Raw genomic sequence first — 17,354 nt, forward strand, 5'->3', positions numbered from 1 at the left:
GGGGAACTCAACTCAGCCTGCACTCTGCCCAGAAGCCGTGGCTGACCTCCAGGCTGGGTTTGGGGAGAACTGTGCCCCTTTACCCTCCTCCACCTCCAAGTGTCCTTGCCGATGGCACCGATAACATTGCAGGCTGGGCTTGTGGGTTCACTGCCCAGCTAGGAGGACACTCCTGGTGGGCAGGGCCCCAGTCTAACCCTCTCTGTGCCCAGTGCCCAGCCAGGAGTGGGTACAGAGTTGGTGCTCTGTGGTTTCTGACCAAAGAGATGAACAAAGGGAGAGTGCTGGAGAAACCCTACAGAAGAGTTCAGCCTTGAAGAGCTCTTGTTCAATTCTCCTTATTTCCCTATAATTAGAACAAATTCCTTGTTAGCTCAGTTTCCATTCCTGAAGGTGATAGGAATTCAGGAAACTTCTCCCAAGATGCCGAGCCCCATTTTCAGTCTGATTGTCTAGACATACGACCCACAGGCTGCCCTTGCTGTGCTCTCACGCAAAAGTGGTGGGGACTGCAGCAGCAGCTGGGGCACATGACCTCTTTGGCTGGCAAGCGCCGTTCTGGGCTGATGAGTCCTCATCTGGGAGAAAAGCAGCCCCAACTACATGGCTGAAGCACACACCTGGCTGGCAGTTGCTGTGCAGGTGAGGGCTGGGTTGCTGCTGTAATGTACAACCACAGGAGGTGCAATTCACATCAAATACAAAGTGGATGGTGTTCCCTGGAGATGTGCTTGCTGCCATACTGGGGCAGAGGCAGGCCTCCCCAGCCGTGTGTGAGCCAGATGCTCTCAGAGCTCCAGTGTCTGTCTGCCCAGGATCCCTCTCCTCTGTGGCCTGGTTTCCCCACTGTCTGCGCTACATGTTACTTGTACTTAACTTCTCTTGCTTCCAACTGAACAAACCAGAGTAGACAAAGGAGTACAGGACAGAACTGGTCCAAACCTAAATGAGCCACTTACTAGCTGTGTGACCCTGGAAAAGTTATTTCATCTCTTTGAGTTTCACCTTTCATTTGTAAAATGAGGGTAGCAGAACCTACCTTCAGTGTTCCTAGAAGGATTAAGTGAGCCTCATGCATAGCAAGTTTTATGTAAATGTTTGTTAAATGAATGCAGTTATCTCAGTATGCCAAGTGTCTGTCCTGGAACTTGGGAGTTGGTAAAAAAAAATGATTGTAGGACAAATGAATAACTAAAACCTGGATCTGAGTCCTAAGCTCACCACAAAAGTGTGGTGTGGCTCTGGGTAAGTCCTATGCCCTCTCTGAGCCTCACTTTCCCATTTATACAATGGGGGTGTGTGACAAAATAGTTCTGAAGGTTTCTTCCAGCTTGAACATGCCTGGCCTCAAAAGCTTGCAACACGAGATCCATCATCCATCCTCAGTTAGCCCTGGTCCTGGCCTAGTTCATCCGCAGCTACCCTTGACTCACAGGCCCAGAGCCTGGAGGACCCAGGCCTTCTGTGCTGCAGAACTCAGGCCCCGTGGAAATTACTGGGCCAGGGACTGTCAACACGGATTAGTTCTGGGAAACAGGACGGCCAGCAGAGCATCCCTGGAGAGGTGCTTATCTGGCCTGGTCACTGAAGTGGCCTCAGGGGGAATTTAGAGAAAAGAGCTGTGGGAAGCTGGTATTGGAGGATTCTTAATCCTGGGGAATTTGGAGCACTAGCCTCAATAGACTGCTTCTGCAGAGAGAGAGGCTTTAAATAGCAAAGGTGACCTAGCTGAATTCGGCCGACTCACTGTTGGACACATTTCTCTTTTGGTTCTCAGGGCTCAGAAGTAGTCTGGTTGGGGTGATGGAGGTACTCTTGGAGAAACGAGGTGGTGGTCTCCTCAGGTGTCCCCTACAGGGACATAGGATATGCCAAATAAATGTGGAGGGATTTACCACTGTGGGGCATTTTATGGCTTAGTAGGCCTCAGAGTTGTCTTGTGCGGTCCTCTTAGATGGAGAAACTGAATCCCATGGAGGAAAAAAGATTGGCTCAAGGTCAGCCTGGAGCAAACTAAGTCAGTGGCAGAGCCAGGGCTAAGACTTGGGTCTCCTGACTCTAAGTTGGCTGACCCCTACCCTTTAGACACTCAGCTTCTGCACCAGCCACAACCAGCATAAACAAGTGCAATGAACAACTTCACGTGCTCATATTTATTCGATGCTTGTTTACAATGTTCAGGTGGTGGGCAAAGCACAGGGAGAAGTGGGGCTGGGATGGGACAGAGATGATGCCAGTGCCACCCTTGACCTCCAGCTGCTAAGGCAGGAACTTTAGTAGCCTGAGAATAGATGCTTTAAGAGGGAGGCACTGGGGGGAGGGGTGCATATCTGGCTGGAGGGGGGTGGGGCAGAGGGCCAGGAGTTGGAAAGCTGCTCCTGTTTTGTTTTCTCATTTTTATTGGTCTTATCTCTTCTCTTAGCCCAAGAGAGGGATTAAGGCTCCCTCATTAATCTGGGAGTACCTTCTGACTGGCCCTCTGAGTCAGTCTCTCCTCTCCCAATATCCAGCACAACCTCCCACTGAGGCTCCAACATTCAGCACAACCTCCCACTGAATCTCCACCATCCAGCATGACTCCCCACTGTGTCTCCACCATCCACCATGACCCCCCACTGAGTCTCCACCATCCAGCAGGACCCCCCACCGTGTCTCCACCATCCACCATGACCACCCACCGAGTCTCCACCATCCAGCAGGACCCCCCACCGAGTCTCCACCAGCCACCATGACCCCCCACCGAGTCTCCACCAGCCACCATGACCCCCCACCCAGTCTCCACCAGCCACCATGACCCCCCACCGAGTCTCCACCAGCCAGCAGGACCCCCCACCGAGTCTCCACCAGCCAGCAGGACCCCCCACCGAGTCTCCACCAGCCAGCAGGACCCCCCACCGAGTCTCCACCAGCCACCATGACCCCCCACCGAGTCTCCACCAGCCACCATGACCCCCCACCCAGTCTCCACCAGCCACCATGACCCCCCACCGAGTCTCCACCAGCCACCATGACCCCCCACCGAGTCTCCACCAGCCAGCAGGACCCCCCACCGAGTCTCCACCAGCCACCATGACCCCCCACCGAGTCTCCACCAGCCACCATGACCCCCCACCCAGTCTCCACCAGCCACCATGACCCCCCACCCAGTCTCCACCAGCCAGCAGGACCCCCCACCGAGTCTCCACCAGCCAGCAGGACCCCCCACCGAGTCTCCACCAGCCACCATGACCCCCCACCGAGTCTCCACCAGCCACCATGACCCCCCACCCAGTCTCCACCAGCCACCATGACCCCCCACCGAGTCTCCACCAGCCACCATGACCCCCCACCGAGTCTCCACCAGCCAGCAGGACCCCCCACCGAGTCTCCACCAGCCAGCAGGACCCCCCACCGAGTCTCCACCAGCCAGCAGGACCCCCCCACCGAGTCTCCACCATCCACCAGGACCCCCCCACCGAGTCTCCACCATCCACCAGGACCCCCCCACCGAGTCTCCACCATCCAGCAGGACCCCCCACCGAGTCTCCACCATCCTGCAGGACCCCCCACCGAGTCTCCACCATCCTGCAGGACCCCCCACCGAGTCTCCACCATCCACCATGACCCCCCACCGAGTCTCCACCATCCAGCAGGACCCCCCACCGAGTCTCCACCATCCAGCAGGACCCCCCACCGAGTCTCCACCATCCAGCAGGACCCCCCCACCGAGTCTCCACCATCCAGCAGGACCCCCCCACCGAGTCTCCACCATCCAGCAGGACCCCCCCCTGAGTCTCCACCATCCAGTATGACCCCCCCACCGAGTCTCCACCATCCACCATGACCCCCCACCGAGTCTCCACCATCCAGCAGGACCCCCCCACCGAGTCTCCACCATCCAGCAGGACCCCCCACCGAGTCTCCACCATCCAGCAGGACCCCCCACCGAGTCTCCACCACCCAGCAGGACCCCCCACCGAGTCCCCACCATCCACCATGACCCCCCACAGAGTCTCCACCATCCAGCAGGACCCCCCACTGAGTCTCCACCATCCAGCAGGACCCCCCACTGAGTCGCTACCATCCAGTACAACTTCCCATTGTGTGGCCCTCTGGTATATCCCACCCCAGCTCCTGCCTGGTGCAAGCCACATCATCTCTCACCTGGTGCATTACTGAGCTCTTCATCTTCAACCCACACCCATCTCATGCCTCCTGCTCGCCGCTGCTAGAGTGGCCTTTCTGAAGCAAAATAATCTTTAGGAACTGAGTTTTGTGGAAACCTGACATTGCATCTAATTCTCTTCCAGGCAGGTGCAGCAAGAGAAGTTTTGTGCAGCCGCAGAGGTCAGAGTTAGGACCGGTGGGAGGAGGTTTCAGCTCCAAAAGAGGCAGCACAACTCCCAGAGGTCCAGTGTTATGACAAGCTGCTCTGGGGTGGTGGTGGTTTCCCCATCTTGGGAGGTATATGAGCAGAGACTTGAGAACTCTTTCCTTGCTTGGACATTGTAGAGAATGTTTAGGCATCAAATCCCAAGTGAGGACCTAAGATTGTAAGCACTACACTGCACTGTCTCTATTTCCATGTCTGCATCCCTTCTTGGGCAGGGAGCAATTTGAGAGCATTTGTGGTGCAAATAAGCATGTGGTCTGATTCATCTCCAGAGCCCAGCACTTGCTAGGTTCAGTTAGCACTTGCTGAGTGAATGAATGACTTGTTAGCTTCTGAGATCCCAGAATTACTCCAGGACAGGGTCCAGCATCTCCAGCTGAGGAATAGTAGGGACTCGATCGAGGAGAAAAGGCTCCCCTCTGGTTGCCAGTCTCTGAGAGCTCCCCCACTTTAAAGGATTTGTAGATAAGAAGGGCTTTCTGGGCCAAGTGAGAGTCTACCTTTCCCCACCCTTCCCTCCCCGTACACCAAATGTACACGTGAAAATCTAGCTCCCTTATCTGCCTAGGCTTAGATTTGACAACCCAGGGCTTGAAAGGCTGAGATTGGGAACTGGTGGTTCATCCAGATGTCCTTAAAGAGCTCCACCTGAGGACCACAGGACATCATTTTCTCTGAGGTGCCAGCCCCAACTTCCACCTGCATGGAGGTGCGAGGCCCCACTTGGAGGGGAATGGAAGGGGCTACCTAGAAATAGGAAGGCAGAGGTACAGCTGTGAACCCATTTCAGGTATCAGCAAATGGAGGCAGTAGTTGTGCTCCTTGCAAAAATGACATATGTTCTCTGGGTCCCAGTTTTTGCATCTACCACACAGAGACTTGAACTACAAACATAGCTCATGTGAACACGGCCAACACACAGTTGGTATGCAAGAAATGTTTATTGAATTTTAGTCTGACGTGAGTAAGAAAGTAACAAAGTTTTCTGACTCCAAACTTTCGTTCCTCTGCCAGTCTATCCCTCATCCCAAGGATCTTGCATATAGTAGGCGAGCATTAAATGTCTGTTAAGTGGTTGATGGAATTGTTGTGAATTCCAGGGTCCCCGCTCTACCCACTGTACCATAGGAAGGATGGGGTGGGTTTTCTTGAGCTGGAAAGTTCCCTCCTGCAGACAGACACTGCTTCCCTGACTTGCAGGGCCTGATCTCCAAGTGGAAATTTTCAGGCAGTCTCCAGGGAGGGGTGATGGGCATCCCCTGACAAGGTTGTGTCAGCTCTTGTGCAGGGTGGATCCCTGACTCCCTGGGTGGTATGTGCAAGACTGTGTCAGCTTGTCTGAGAGCCAAGTGTGGATGAGGAGTGCATGTGCATCTCATAGCAGCCTGTGTTTGTGTCAGTGAGAAGGAATCAGTCTTCGTGCCCGTTTCCTCCTAGATGTGGATTATCTAGTCCTTCAGAAAAAAAAAAGAAAAGAAAAAAAATCACTTAAACAAGGCTGGGACGTTCTGATTGTGGGTGTCAGGAAGGGGGTGTCTTGCACTGTGCTTTTTGCAGGGAAGTCTTTTCTCTAGCATCCTCTTCCTGCCTGAGATTCCTGCAGACCTGGTGACAGGACTCTTAGGGTAACAATCTCTGCAGAGCCTCTGGCCTTGTGTGGGTTCTATAGGGAGGAAAGGGGGAGATGAAGCCAGTGATGTGGGAGGTAAGACTCCAGGATAGAGACAGGATAGAGAGAAAGGGGTTTCCCAGGCATTCTGTCCTTCCTGTGGCACCCAGGGGCATGGCATGCAGTGGAGACACATAAGTTCTGATGTCACACGTACCTGGGGCTTGCTGCGAGACCCATGAGTTTGCGCTGAGTCAGGTCAGTGCAGAGATGACCAAGCAGGGGTCCTGCTGGACTTGTAGCATGGTAGTGGGGTACGGGGTTGGGGTGGGAGTAAAGAGTGAGTGGGGTGCAGAGTTATTTTTAGAATCACACTGCAGGCTGAGATCATAACCAGGCTCTTAACCCCTCTCCTGAGCCTGCGGAAGGATGTATTCTAGGCCACCTTGGGGTGGGAGCTGTTCTCAGTAAAGCTCGGCTCACCCTGACCTGCCAGACCCTCCCCCTAACCCCATCCCTCCCTGGAACCGCCCAGCTGGAGTCTGTTTGCACAGCTGGGGTGGGGATAGAGGAGTGGGTGGGGAGCTCTAGCCAAATATCATTAGGCCAATTGGAAGTAGCCCAGAATGATGAAAAGGGCGTTGCAGATCCATGAATGGGACTTGGAGTCATGGGGCTACTTTCCTACTGTTTGGTCTCTGGCAAGTCATGGAGCCTCTATGAGCCTCCGTTTTCTTGTCTGTAAAATGGAGAGAAAACTACAAGGAGCAGTCTTTGGGGAACTAAACCTCATCTTACACGTGAGTAACCGGCCTGATGCCTGACACACGGGGGGCGGGGGGCGCTAAAAATGTTAGTTCCCTTCTGTTTCTCCTTCCCTTTCTAATCTGTTTCTCCCATTTTTTGATCTGCAGAACCATTTATTAATTGTTCCGTATATTCACTAAGTGCCACTGGCAGCGGGCACTGTGGATGCCGTGGTGGATGTGACAGGCAAAGCTCTCAGGAGCAGCTCGCAGTCTCCTGAACTAATACTCCTCAGTGCTCGATGTCCTCTTGCTGCCTGAGCTGCCGGGCAGCTCCCGCTCTTCCTTTAAGCACTGCCTCGTCCAGGAAGCCGTGCAGACTTCCACCACCGGATTCACCACAAGGCGTCTTACTAAATACTTTACCATCACGATCCTGGGAACAATGATGTGATGTGGATAATATTATCACCTGATTTTCCAAGAAGGCACTGGGGCTTAGAGAAATTAGTGGATAATGGCAGGATGCCATCTGCATGCAGCTCTGTCTGAGTCCAGGGTCCGAGCTCCGTATGCAGATAATTTTCCTCTTCCTTAGGCCTTCCTTCTTCCTGACTTCCTCAGGCCCTCTCAGAGCAATTACCATCCTGGGTCCTAACTATGGTTTGTTGAGCTATTGTTCCCACCAGTATAGAAGCTCTTCAGGAGCTGGGACCATGTGTGATTCCTGTCTGTAAGCAGGGCCCTAGCACAGGGTCCGGCACAGAGCAGGCATCAGTGTTTGCTGAAATGGAGCTGGCTCAGAAGCCCAACATTGCAGTCTCCGCTCTTCAGCTCCCCAAGGGAGCAAGTGGGCAGAGTCTAACTGCAACAGTCACCCTTCTCTCCAGAGTCGACCTTAACAGCATGCCCACTCTTGCTGGCCTGGGTCCCTCCCTCCCTCCTTTCTTCAGGATTCCGGGTACTCTGGGGCCCACAGGACGTGCCAGGGCATGATGTGTGATGGCCATACACGTCCAGCCAAGCGGCCAACCCAGAAGGGCAGGGATGAGCTCCTGACTCCCTCAGTGGGCCAGGGGAGGGACATGCCTGACAAGACGTCACATTGCCGTCACATTGCGTACACCCAGTAAAACCAGTAAGGCTTTGCAAAGGAGCTTAAGGAATTTAGGGTTGGGACAAGGTGCTCAGAGAATCTGTTCAAAAAGCAGGAGGCGGATTTGGCCCATTCCTCCAATTCAGACGTGAGTCTGTCTGTTGTCAGTGTCAGAGAGGCTGCTTCTCTTCCCTGTCAGAGCCTAGCCACATGCTGGCCCATTTGCTTGGGTCTCAGCAGGCCCTGAGGCCGGGGGAGCCTGGGAAGGAGTTCAGCTGGGGGAGTGACTGACAGTTGTCAGGCGGGACAAACTTTGCATGGGAACTTGGTTCACGAGCAGATCAGACAGCAGCTGAGATCCCAGGGTGAACTGGCCCTGGTGATGGATGCTCTGAGACCTCCTCTGCCTCTGCTCTGTCTCTCCCACCACCGCCAACCTCTACCCTGCCTTCTTTGTCCCCTGCTTGGTCACTGGCCAGTGGTGCTGGGGGTGGAAGAGCCAGCAAATTCATCAGGCAGGAAGGCAGGGAGGCTTGAACCGTCAGTTCATGAATCAGCTCAGCCCTGGTGCTCCTGTCAGTGGGACATCTGGATTATGTGCCCCAGGGGCATCATGGTGGGAGGGGAGGCCTCGCAGGCCAGACCTAGCTCCAACCCTGGCACTGGCGGTCCCCAGCTCTGTGATCATGGGCAAGCCACTTGACTTCTCCAGGCCTCAGTGTCCTTTTCTGTCACATAGGGATAAAGAAACTCCCTTGCCCTACTCACAGGTTGTTGTGAGGATCAAAGGAGAGAAAGGGCTTCCACACTGCTGATGGACACTGCCGTTACTGTGAACCACGCAGCAGGCTAGCAGCAGAATCCAGCTCAGACCCAGGTCTCCTGATTCCCAGACTTTTGTTCTTACCTTGTACCAGCCCCTTGTATCAATCTAGCCTAGGTGATAGCCTGGTTTGGAGTCAAAGGGGTAGACTTGATGACCTGGGCTTGACTCCTTTTGGGTCTGCCCAATTCAGTTGCAGGGTTGACAGCATATAAGTATTGGGCCCTGGTTGTGTTAAACTGATTAAATGACTGGTCAGTGAACATGGCTGATGAAATTGTGTCTACCCATGAATCCCTAAACAGATCACTGAAGACTCAGTGTGAGGGTCTGTGTTTGTTATGGGCAGTGGGGGGACGAGTGTTGGGGATCGGTGGGGAGGAGACATAAACTATAGCCCTCAAGGAACTTGCAAACCCTTTGGGGAGGCGGGATACCCATTTAAGAGATATTAGCTAAAAATATATCGCAGAACATCAAAGATTCCAAGTCTATTCTGTTTATAATAGTACCCTCAGTGCTTAACACCCATAGTGGGCATTTGATAAATACCTGTCACACGTAGGATTGAGAAGATGAGTGAGGGGCACAGGCAGTCTTGGTGTGTTATACCCTTTGGGACTTCTATGCCCCTGGGAGATTTGGATAACACTTGGTCTGTGCCTCAGACTGCTCAGCTCTTCACAGCTGTTTGTCATACTTCTCTGTTCCTGCTCAGGTGGGTCTGCAGACCCTCTGCGTCACGTCAAACCAGCAGACTCAGACACAAAACTTTGCCCTTCTCCTTTATCCACAAAAATGTAATTGCACTGGGAATTTTGCCGTCCTTTGTTACTTTTCAGAAGACTTGAGGGTATCCTAGGGGGAAAGGTCACAGGCTTTGCCAGCTTTACAGATCACCCCATAGGAAGAACTCCCTACCTTCCAAGCTCCAAGCTCCTGCCTGACCTGTGCTCTCCACAGCCCTCTGAGAAATGCATCCAGTGGGTACCCACCACCCCCTCCCACTCCCATCCATGGCTTTTCTTGCAGGGTGGAGGACTGCCAGTCTGCTTGCCCCAGTCTGAGAGAATTCAAAGGAATACAATATTATCCATTTTTTTTCCTTCCACATTAATCTCCCTAGGAGGGCTCCAGAACATGTGAATTCCCAGACGAATTTGTAGAAGGCAGTGAGGCAGGCTCAGACTCAGGGTAAAGAAGCCCTTACTAACACTGAGCACTATTTTGGCTGCCCAGAGGTACTGAGCTCCCTGTCATAGGAGGTGTGCAAGCAGAGTGAGGTTGCAGAGAAGCCTCAGGTGTGTAGATGTGAATCCTCAGGCATTAATTCATCTTGGGGCTTGGAAAGTGAATGGAGCCAAGAAGCAGGAGAGCTGGGCTTATGGCTCCAGATCTATCACTGACTCTCATTGTGGCCCTAATCAAGTTCCTACTCACCTCTGTGCCTCAGTTTCCCCATGTACACAATGGGTGAGAGCAGAGGAAAGGGAGGTCCAACTCCCTTTCCTCTGGGTGCTCTCTTAGGGTTCCTGCAGCTTTGAGACACTGGTTTCCTGGTATCTCAAGAGTGGAAGGTGATTTATATTTTCTGCAACAGAAACTGGGTGTCAAGTTTGTGGGAAATTGAAAGTGAGTGACTGGGTCTTCTTATCTCTCTGGCTCCAGGCCCAGCTGTGCCTCTGTCTGGCTACAGCAGATGGGGAGGGCGCCTTAGGGTGAGGGGAGCTGGCCCCAGACCCTCCTCTGGTTTGTGGAGAAAGTGAAGCAGGCCCTTAGCATCCTGCATGGAGTGGGCCCCACCAGGCAGGCTGGCCTTTCCACCCGTGGAGACAGAGGATAGCAGCACACAGCAGCATGGCCTCTGTATGGGGGCGGGGTTGGGCAAGAAGAGAGGCGGGTCTCCTGCATCTCTGTGCTCCTCAGGGTGGGGGGGGGAGGGGTTGGGATGGGGCTGGGATATGGGTGGAGGCTTCATCTTGCAATGCAGACTTCATGGGAGGGTATGGAAAAGCAGGGCTCTCTCTGACTCTCATCAAGACTGGTCCAAATGTTCCCCAAATTCCCTCCTCCAAGGTCTCCAAGAACCCCTTTAATTATTAGTAAACATTTAACGAGCACCTGCCTCATGCCAGGTTTTGTGCTGGGCACTAAGATATAGCAGTGAATAAGAAAGACATGACCCCAATTTTATTTGGGGAGAAAGAGACAAGGAAACAAGCCATTGATGGCACATGTGGTCCATTCTATGACAGAAGCCCACAGAAGGCTCTAGATGTGCTGGGGCCAGACAAGGATTCTGAGGGCTAAGCAGGTATTTGTTAAACCAAGGGAATGTAGGGAGGAACTGGGGTGTTCCAGGGGAAGGAGCAATGCCTGCAAAAACCTAATGTGGGGAGAGAGCAGTGCCCATTCTGAGACCTGAAGTGGCTGTTTTTTGAGCGTGAACGGCTGGTGCAGAGCAAGGGGTAGGAGGAGCAGGGAGGTGAGTGCAGAGTACGTGATGGAGCTCAGGCTGGGGAGCGCGGGTCCAGGGCCAGGCAGGTCTGGAGCCATGTGGAGGAGCAAGTATTATCTCAGAGGCAATGGAGACCAGTGAAGGATTTTAGCTGGAGCAACAGGGTTAGATTTGTACTTTGAGAAGATGGCTGTAATGCTTTGGGGAGGACAGACTGGAGGAGAGAGCCTGGAGACAAGCTGGGAAACTGGCTCCAGGAACCAGATAAGGGATGATGATGGATTGGCTGGGGTAGTAGAAGTGGGGGATATTGAAGAGAAATCAATGGAATTATGAGATTTTGAAATTGGAATCAGCAGGATCTTGGTTTCCCATGGACCCTGCAGTCTGAAAGTTTTTGTTTTCCAAAACCACTGCATCTTTTAAGCAATTACATTAATTACATCCATTAAAACAGTGATAATAAAGGAACTAGTATGGAATTGGATGGGCTTCATTCATGTACTGTAGCTCCCTGACATGTAACTTTGGAAATGGGTCTTATCCAACTACCACCATCATGTCATAGTGGCAACCAGGACTTTAGGTCATTGCAGCTAAATAATTTTGTCCCACTTAGTCAATATAATCACAGTCTAAAGCAGAGAAACTTGTTTTATTACCCAAAGGTTGTAGTTAGTTGTTGATAAAGTTTGGATATATGTTGTCCCCTAAAACTCATGTTGAAATCTGATCTCCAGTGTGGCAGTGCTGGGAACTGTTTAGGTCATGGGGGCAGATCCCTCATGAATAGATTAATGCCTTTCCTGGCAGCTCGACTTCCCTGGTGATCCTGGCCAGTACTTGGCCTCTCCAGGATCATCCTGTGCCATTCTCCTGGTGCTCACTGCGTGCCAGCTGCCCTGGCCTTCTGCTTGTTCATTTGTCTGTGTGTTTTCTTGAGCGTGTGAAGCTCCTTCCCACTCTGGAGCCTTTACATGCCCTATTCCTTCTTCCGGAATGCTATCCTTCATACCCTGCTGAAGTCCTGCTAATTCTGCCGATTGCATGTCTATGTTTTCTCATGGTGACAAATGTTTCTCTTTTTTTGGTAGATCTTCACAGGTTTTTGTGTTTATGTGTATATGATGTGATCATGTAGGGAGATATGTCTGTCTCCCTACAGGAAGACCATAATCTTCATGGAGGCAGGAACTGCATCTGGTTCATTCACCTTCTACTGCCCCGCCTAGGAGAGTGGTTGACACATGACCATGTGTTCTTTAGTGATGATTTATTAATAAATGAATGAAAAAAAGAAAGAACGAGCAAACAGGAAAAAGAGGAAAGAAAAGAAAGGAGAAGAGAAAGAATGGAAGAAAGAAAGAAAAAAGAAGGAAGGAAAAGAAAGAAAGAATGAATGAGTGAATGAAAGAAGGAAAGAAAGAAAGAAAGAGAGAGAGAAGTCGGTTCTATTGTGTAATTTGCAGCAGCTACCACTCCCCAGAGAGGCTCCAGGAGAGGCTGGGTGGATGCCCCTCTTCGTCTCCAGCTGCCACACCCCTTCTCACACTGGATTCTGAGTCTCTTACTGTCTTCTCTCCCCTACTAGACTGTAAGCTCTCTGATGCTGCGACTGGGTCTGGCATGTGGTAGGAATGCGATGACTGTACGAACTTGTGCTGAATCCGAGGTTTTCAGCCTGGCATTCCATGTCTTTTAGCACCAAACTCCTGCTGATCCCTTGGGCTCCTCTCTTTTTATTCCCAGACTCTTCAGTGTTACCTGAACCAGCCGTACTTCCTGCAGCCTCCAAGTCTTTGCATAGGCAGTTCCTCCTACCTTGGATGGCCTCCCCACTTCTCCATCTGGCAAACTCCAGACTGCCCTTCAAGCCCGGCTTAAAAAGCAGGCTTTGTAGGGCTGGGCAGAGAGTGGGAATGCCTGGATGGTGAAGGATTACTTGGGCTGAGGTGCTGACTAATTTTTTCCCAAGGGTTTTCTTCGTCCCAAATGCTTCCTCAGTGATTCAAAGGTTTGCCAGAAATAAGAAAAGTCACTGGACCCCGAAAACAGAAGCGGGGATCAGGTAAATAGCCTAGATATTTTTTCCCTGGGTTATGTGGAGCAATACTCCCTCCTGTCAACATTTTCTCAGCTCTGCCTCTGCGGGTTCTCCTAACACATGCCCTTCTTACCTCCTCTCGACTCAGTGCCTTTCCCCTTGCACAGGGCTTGGAGTTAATTTGGGATCAATAGTATTTCTGTTTATGGTCCAGAGGTCCAGCCCTTATACTCCATTCATTCATTCACATTTACTCCACTGGGGCCTTGTGCTGGGCACTAGGAATGCAAGATTAACAGTTTCTGACTTGGTGAACGCTCAGTCTGACTGAAGAGAGAAACATAGACAACCACAGCCTGGGTTGACAGATAGAATCACATGGGGCTGTGGGAACAAAGAAGAAGAATCAAGGGGGGATGAAGGAGCCTTTTCAGAGGAAGTGACAACTAAGCTTACAGCTGAGCAGTGTCAGATTAGGCCAGGCAAAGAAGCAGTGAGTGTCCCATGAAAGGGTAGATGTTCCTGGCAGAGAGAACAGCAAGTAAGGCCTGCAAGCAAAACAGAAGGGCTGTTCTGGGTACTGGAGTAGCACAGTGTCACCTGAGCGTGGAGAACCGGGAGATGAGGGTGGATAGGTTGGCTGAGACCACGTCACAAAGGGACTTAAAGATTCAGGATTACTAATTTGAACTTCATCCAGAGGGTAATGGAGAGCCATGATGGGTCTTGGTCTAATCACCTGTAAAGCAAAATTACCACCCTTGGTTTCACGGTGCTGTGGAGGACTGTGTTCTAGGACTGTGTTCTGGGGCTGCATTGTAGGGTCTCCTCTACTGCTGTGTCACTGTGCAGTCTTGGTCTGTCCTTCTCTGTCCCCATGTCCCAGCCTTCCTCCAGTCCCTAGTCCAGGCCTCTGCACCTATAAAATCACTAGGTGATTGTTAAGGATCTTCTAGTTCTGAGATGCTCTGATTCTAGGTTATTTTGTTTGGTTCTTTAATTAATTGATTAAACATTCACAAATTTTGTGCCAGGCATTTTATAAGAAGATGGGCAGCCCTAAGGCTGCCCTGCAGGAACTCATAGTCTGCTGGGGGGACAGATACACAGATCTATACCCATAACAAAGCAACATGAGCTCAGAGCTGTGGGAGCACAGTGGAACGAGTGATTCATTCTCCCCCAGGGATCTGGGGGTGGCCAGGCAGCAGATGATCTGAGCCTTGAAGGATGCACAAGGGATGAAGATAGGGCCTGCTTTGTTCAGGGAGAATGAGTCACCTGGGGAGCTGGAGACAGGTAGCTGGGTACCCCTGAATGCCAGGCTGAGAGGTGTGCTCTGCCTTCTGCAGGGTGCGGGGAGCATCGGGGAATCTTAAGGAGATGAGCTGACTCACTCTATCTTTGGGAGACTGGAGTGGAGTCTCCCTGGCTTATCTCACTGGCTGGAGTCAAATTCACATGGTGCCTATAGGAAAGGAGAGGTTGTTTCAGAGCCCCAGCTACAGGCCAGACTGAGCCAAGTGACCGAATTCATGATCTTTCTTGTTTTAACCCTGACAACAACTCTCCAAGGTAGAATAGATAATTCAGCTTTCCACAGAAGGAAACTGAGGCTCAGAGGGGTGAAACACCGTGTCCGAGGTCACATGGTTAAAAGGCAGTGGAGCCAGGACAGCAACCACACCTCCCCAGTGTGCCAGTCTTGAGCTTTGATCTTCCCCCTGGCCGCCCTGACCGCTCAGTAACCAGCCCTATGCTCTGAGCTGGGCATTTCTCACTGGACCCAGAACCCATGTGTGAGGGCAGGGTCCATGATATTTCCTGCTGGCCTCTGGAGATAGTGGGGTGTGGAGACGAGCGAGTGTTGGAGGGGAAGGAGAGGAAGTGCCTCCCATCTGCCTGTCACTGGACACCCTCCAGGAATGGACACCAGGCTCCCCACTGCCCCGGGAGTTCTTGAACTCTCTGCAGAGATAAAAACCACTATCTCCTCCCAGCCCTGAGTGTTGGCAGATACAGCCGCTTGGGCCAACCTCCGGCTGCCTCCACCCGTGGCTGTGAGGAAAAGCTGTCTGAGGTGGGTGGCAGGGCCTGGCCCTCGTGTTCTGCCTCCCCTGGCAATGCTCCAGCACAGCCATTCGGCACAGCTGCCCAGGAGAGGGCCTAGAACTGCATGTGCCAGGATCTGCAATAGGTAAACGCTCACATCCCAGTTCTGCCGCCTCTCTGAAAAGGGATTGTGGGCAAATCACCTCCTTGAGCCTCAGCTTCTCATCTAAGAAATGGGGCTGATAACCCTTTCTAGGTACTAAGTGATAATATTCTTATAAAGGTGCTCACATTGGTGTGTGGTACATAGCAAGCTCTTTACAAGTAGATGATTTCAGCATAGTAATAAAATGTTCTCAGACTGCCCAGGGCCAAATGCCAGCTCCACCTTCTCTAGCTGTGTGACTTTGGGAACATTTACGTCAATTCAGTGCCTTGGTCTCTCCCATAAAATGAGGGTTGTTGTGTTCATTGAAAGCACTTAGGAGAGGGCCTGGCATGGTGGCAAGCACTATAAAGAATCAGTTATTTATGATTAGTGTCAGCCTCTCATTCAACCTCCGATTGCTGCTCTGGACAGCCCAGCCCCCCTCTGCTGACCCCTCCCTGCTCAGGGAAGCCTGTGTCTCTCACTCTTTCTATCTCCCTGGCGTACTTCCTCTCTCACACCCACATCCTTTCTGAGGTCTCAGAAGGAGGGTTGCTCTGGGGTTACCTTCCCAGCGTGTGGAGGGATTTGAGGCTGATGGGGACACAGCCTTTCCCCTGTGGATGAGACCGTGTAGGCAACACTCACTCTGACTCCCACCCCATCTGCCCAGGGCTGGAGAATGGATCATTCTTTTTCTGATCCTGTGGACAAAATGTCACTATGGTGATTCATGAACTCAAGATCCCAGAGAGTCAGGGCTGAAAGAGGCCTCAGAGGGTATACTGCCTGCCCCTACCCCACCTCAATAGAAGACACCAGACCTCAATATAAGTCTCCGGGCAGCAAGACTGATCCAGTTTCCCCCTGCTGCTGGGGATAATGACAGAGGGCCACTAGGTCTGGGTCTCACAGCTCCAGGCCTAGAGATGAGCCTGCTTGTCCCTCCACAGATCACAGCCGGGCAGACTGGTGGTGAGCTTTTGCTATTTGGAGGGATGTTTTGATAACCTCTTCCCACTCCTCCCCCAGCCTGCAAAGCCCCACCTGATCACCCCACACTCTGGGCCTCCTCTTATCTCCCCACTTTAAGCTCCCCATCCATTACTGTCGGCTGGCAACATGAGTTTTATCTGAGCCTCTGCAGAATGAAATTGATTTCTGTGAATAACTGGAATAGCTGGCTGGTGATCCAGTATTACTGCCACTGGGGTGGCTAAGGCTTCAAAGCTCACATCCAACTCTTCCTCTCTCTCCATTCCCATGGCTGTGGTTGGTCCAGACCACCCTGACCTTCTGCTTGGATCGTGGTTACAGCTTTCTAACTGCTTGCCCTTCCAGGCTTACCTGCCCTTTCCCCACTATCCCCCATCATCCACCCCAATCCAACCTCCACATAGCAGCTAAATGGATCTTTAGAAGCTCATACCTTCCCAGAGAGTAACGCTTCCTCGCCTTGGCCTGTCATTTAGGGGACTTTCTAATTGAATTCCAACTTAACTTTCTAGCCTTAAAGGTAAAGATTCACCTTCATGTTCTTTAAGTGCCAATCAATGGGGGCTTTTGCCCACACCACCCCCTGGGGTGGGCTCATTCATTCAGTCAACCAGGTTGAGCACCTACCTTGTCCAGGCTGTCTGTGGGGCACTAAGAATACAGACAGGAATAAGGCACAGACTTTGTCCTCAGGGAGCACATGGGTTATTGGGAGAGGCAGATTCATAAACAGACCACAGGGTTGCAGGGGGTGGGGGGTGGGTAGTGAGAGCCCAGAGGGTCCCAACCCAGCCTGAGGTGGGTAGGGAGTTTTTCCTGAGGAGGAGAACATAGAATGGGGTCTCAAAGGATGAGAAAACTGGCCAGATAGGCAAAGGAGACTTTACCTGCTCAATCTCTTGAACCAGACCAATCCAAATGCTGCTGCCTGCAAGAATTCTTTCTTAATTGGCAAAACCCACACTGCCCTCCCCGCAAGGCTGGCTTCATGGGTGTGTGGCTTGTGTAGT

The sequence above is a fragment of the Cynocephalus volans genome, chromosome 8 (assembly GCF_027409185.1).
Source record: "Cynocephalus volans isolate mCynVol1 chromosome 8, mCynVol1.pri, whole genome shotgun sequence".
In the NCBI taxonomy this organism is placed as follows: domain Eukaryota; kingdom Metazoa; phylum Chordata; class Mammalia; order Dermoptera; family Cynocephalidae; genus Cynocephalus; species Cynocephalus volans.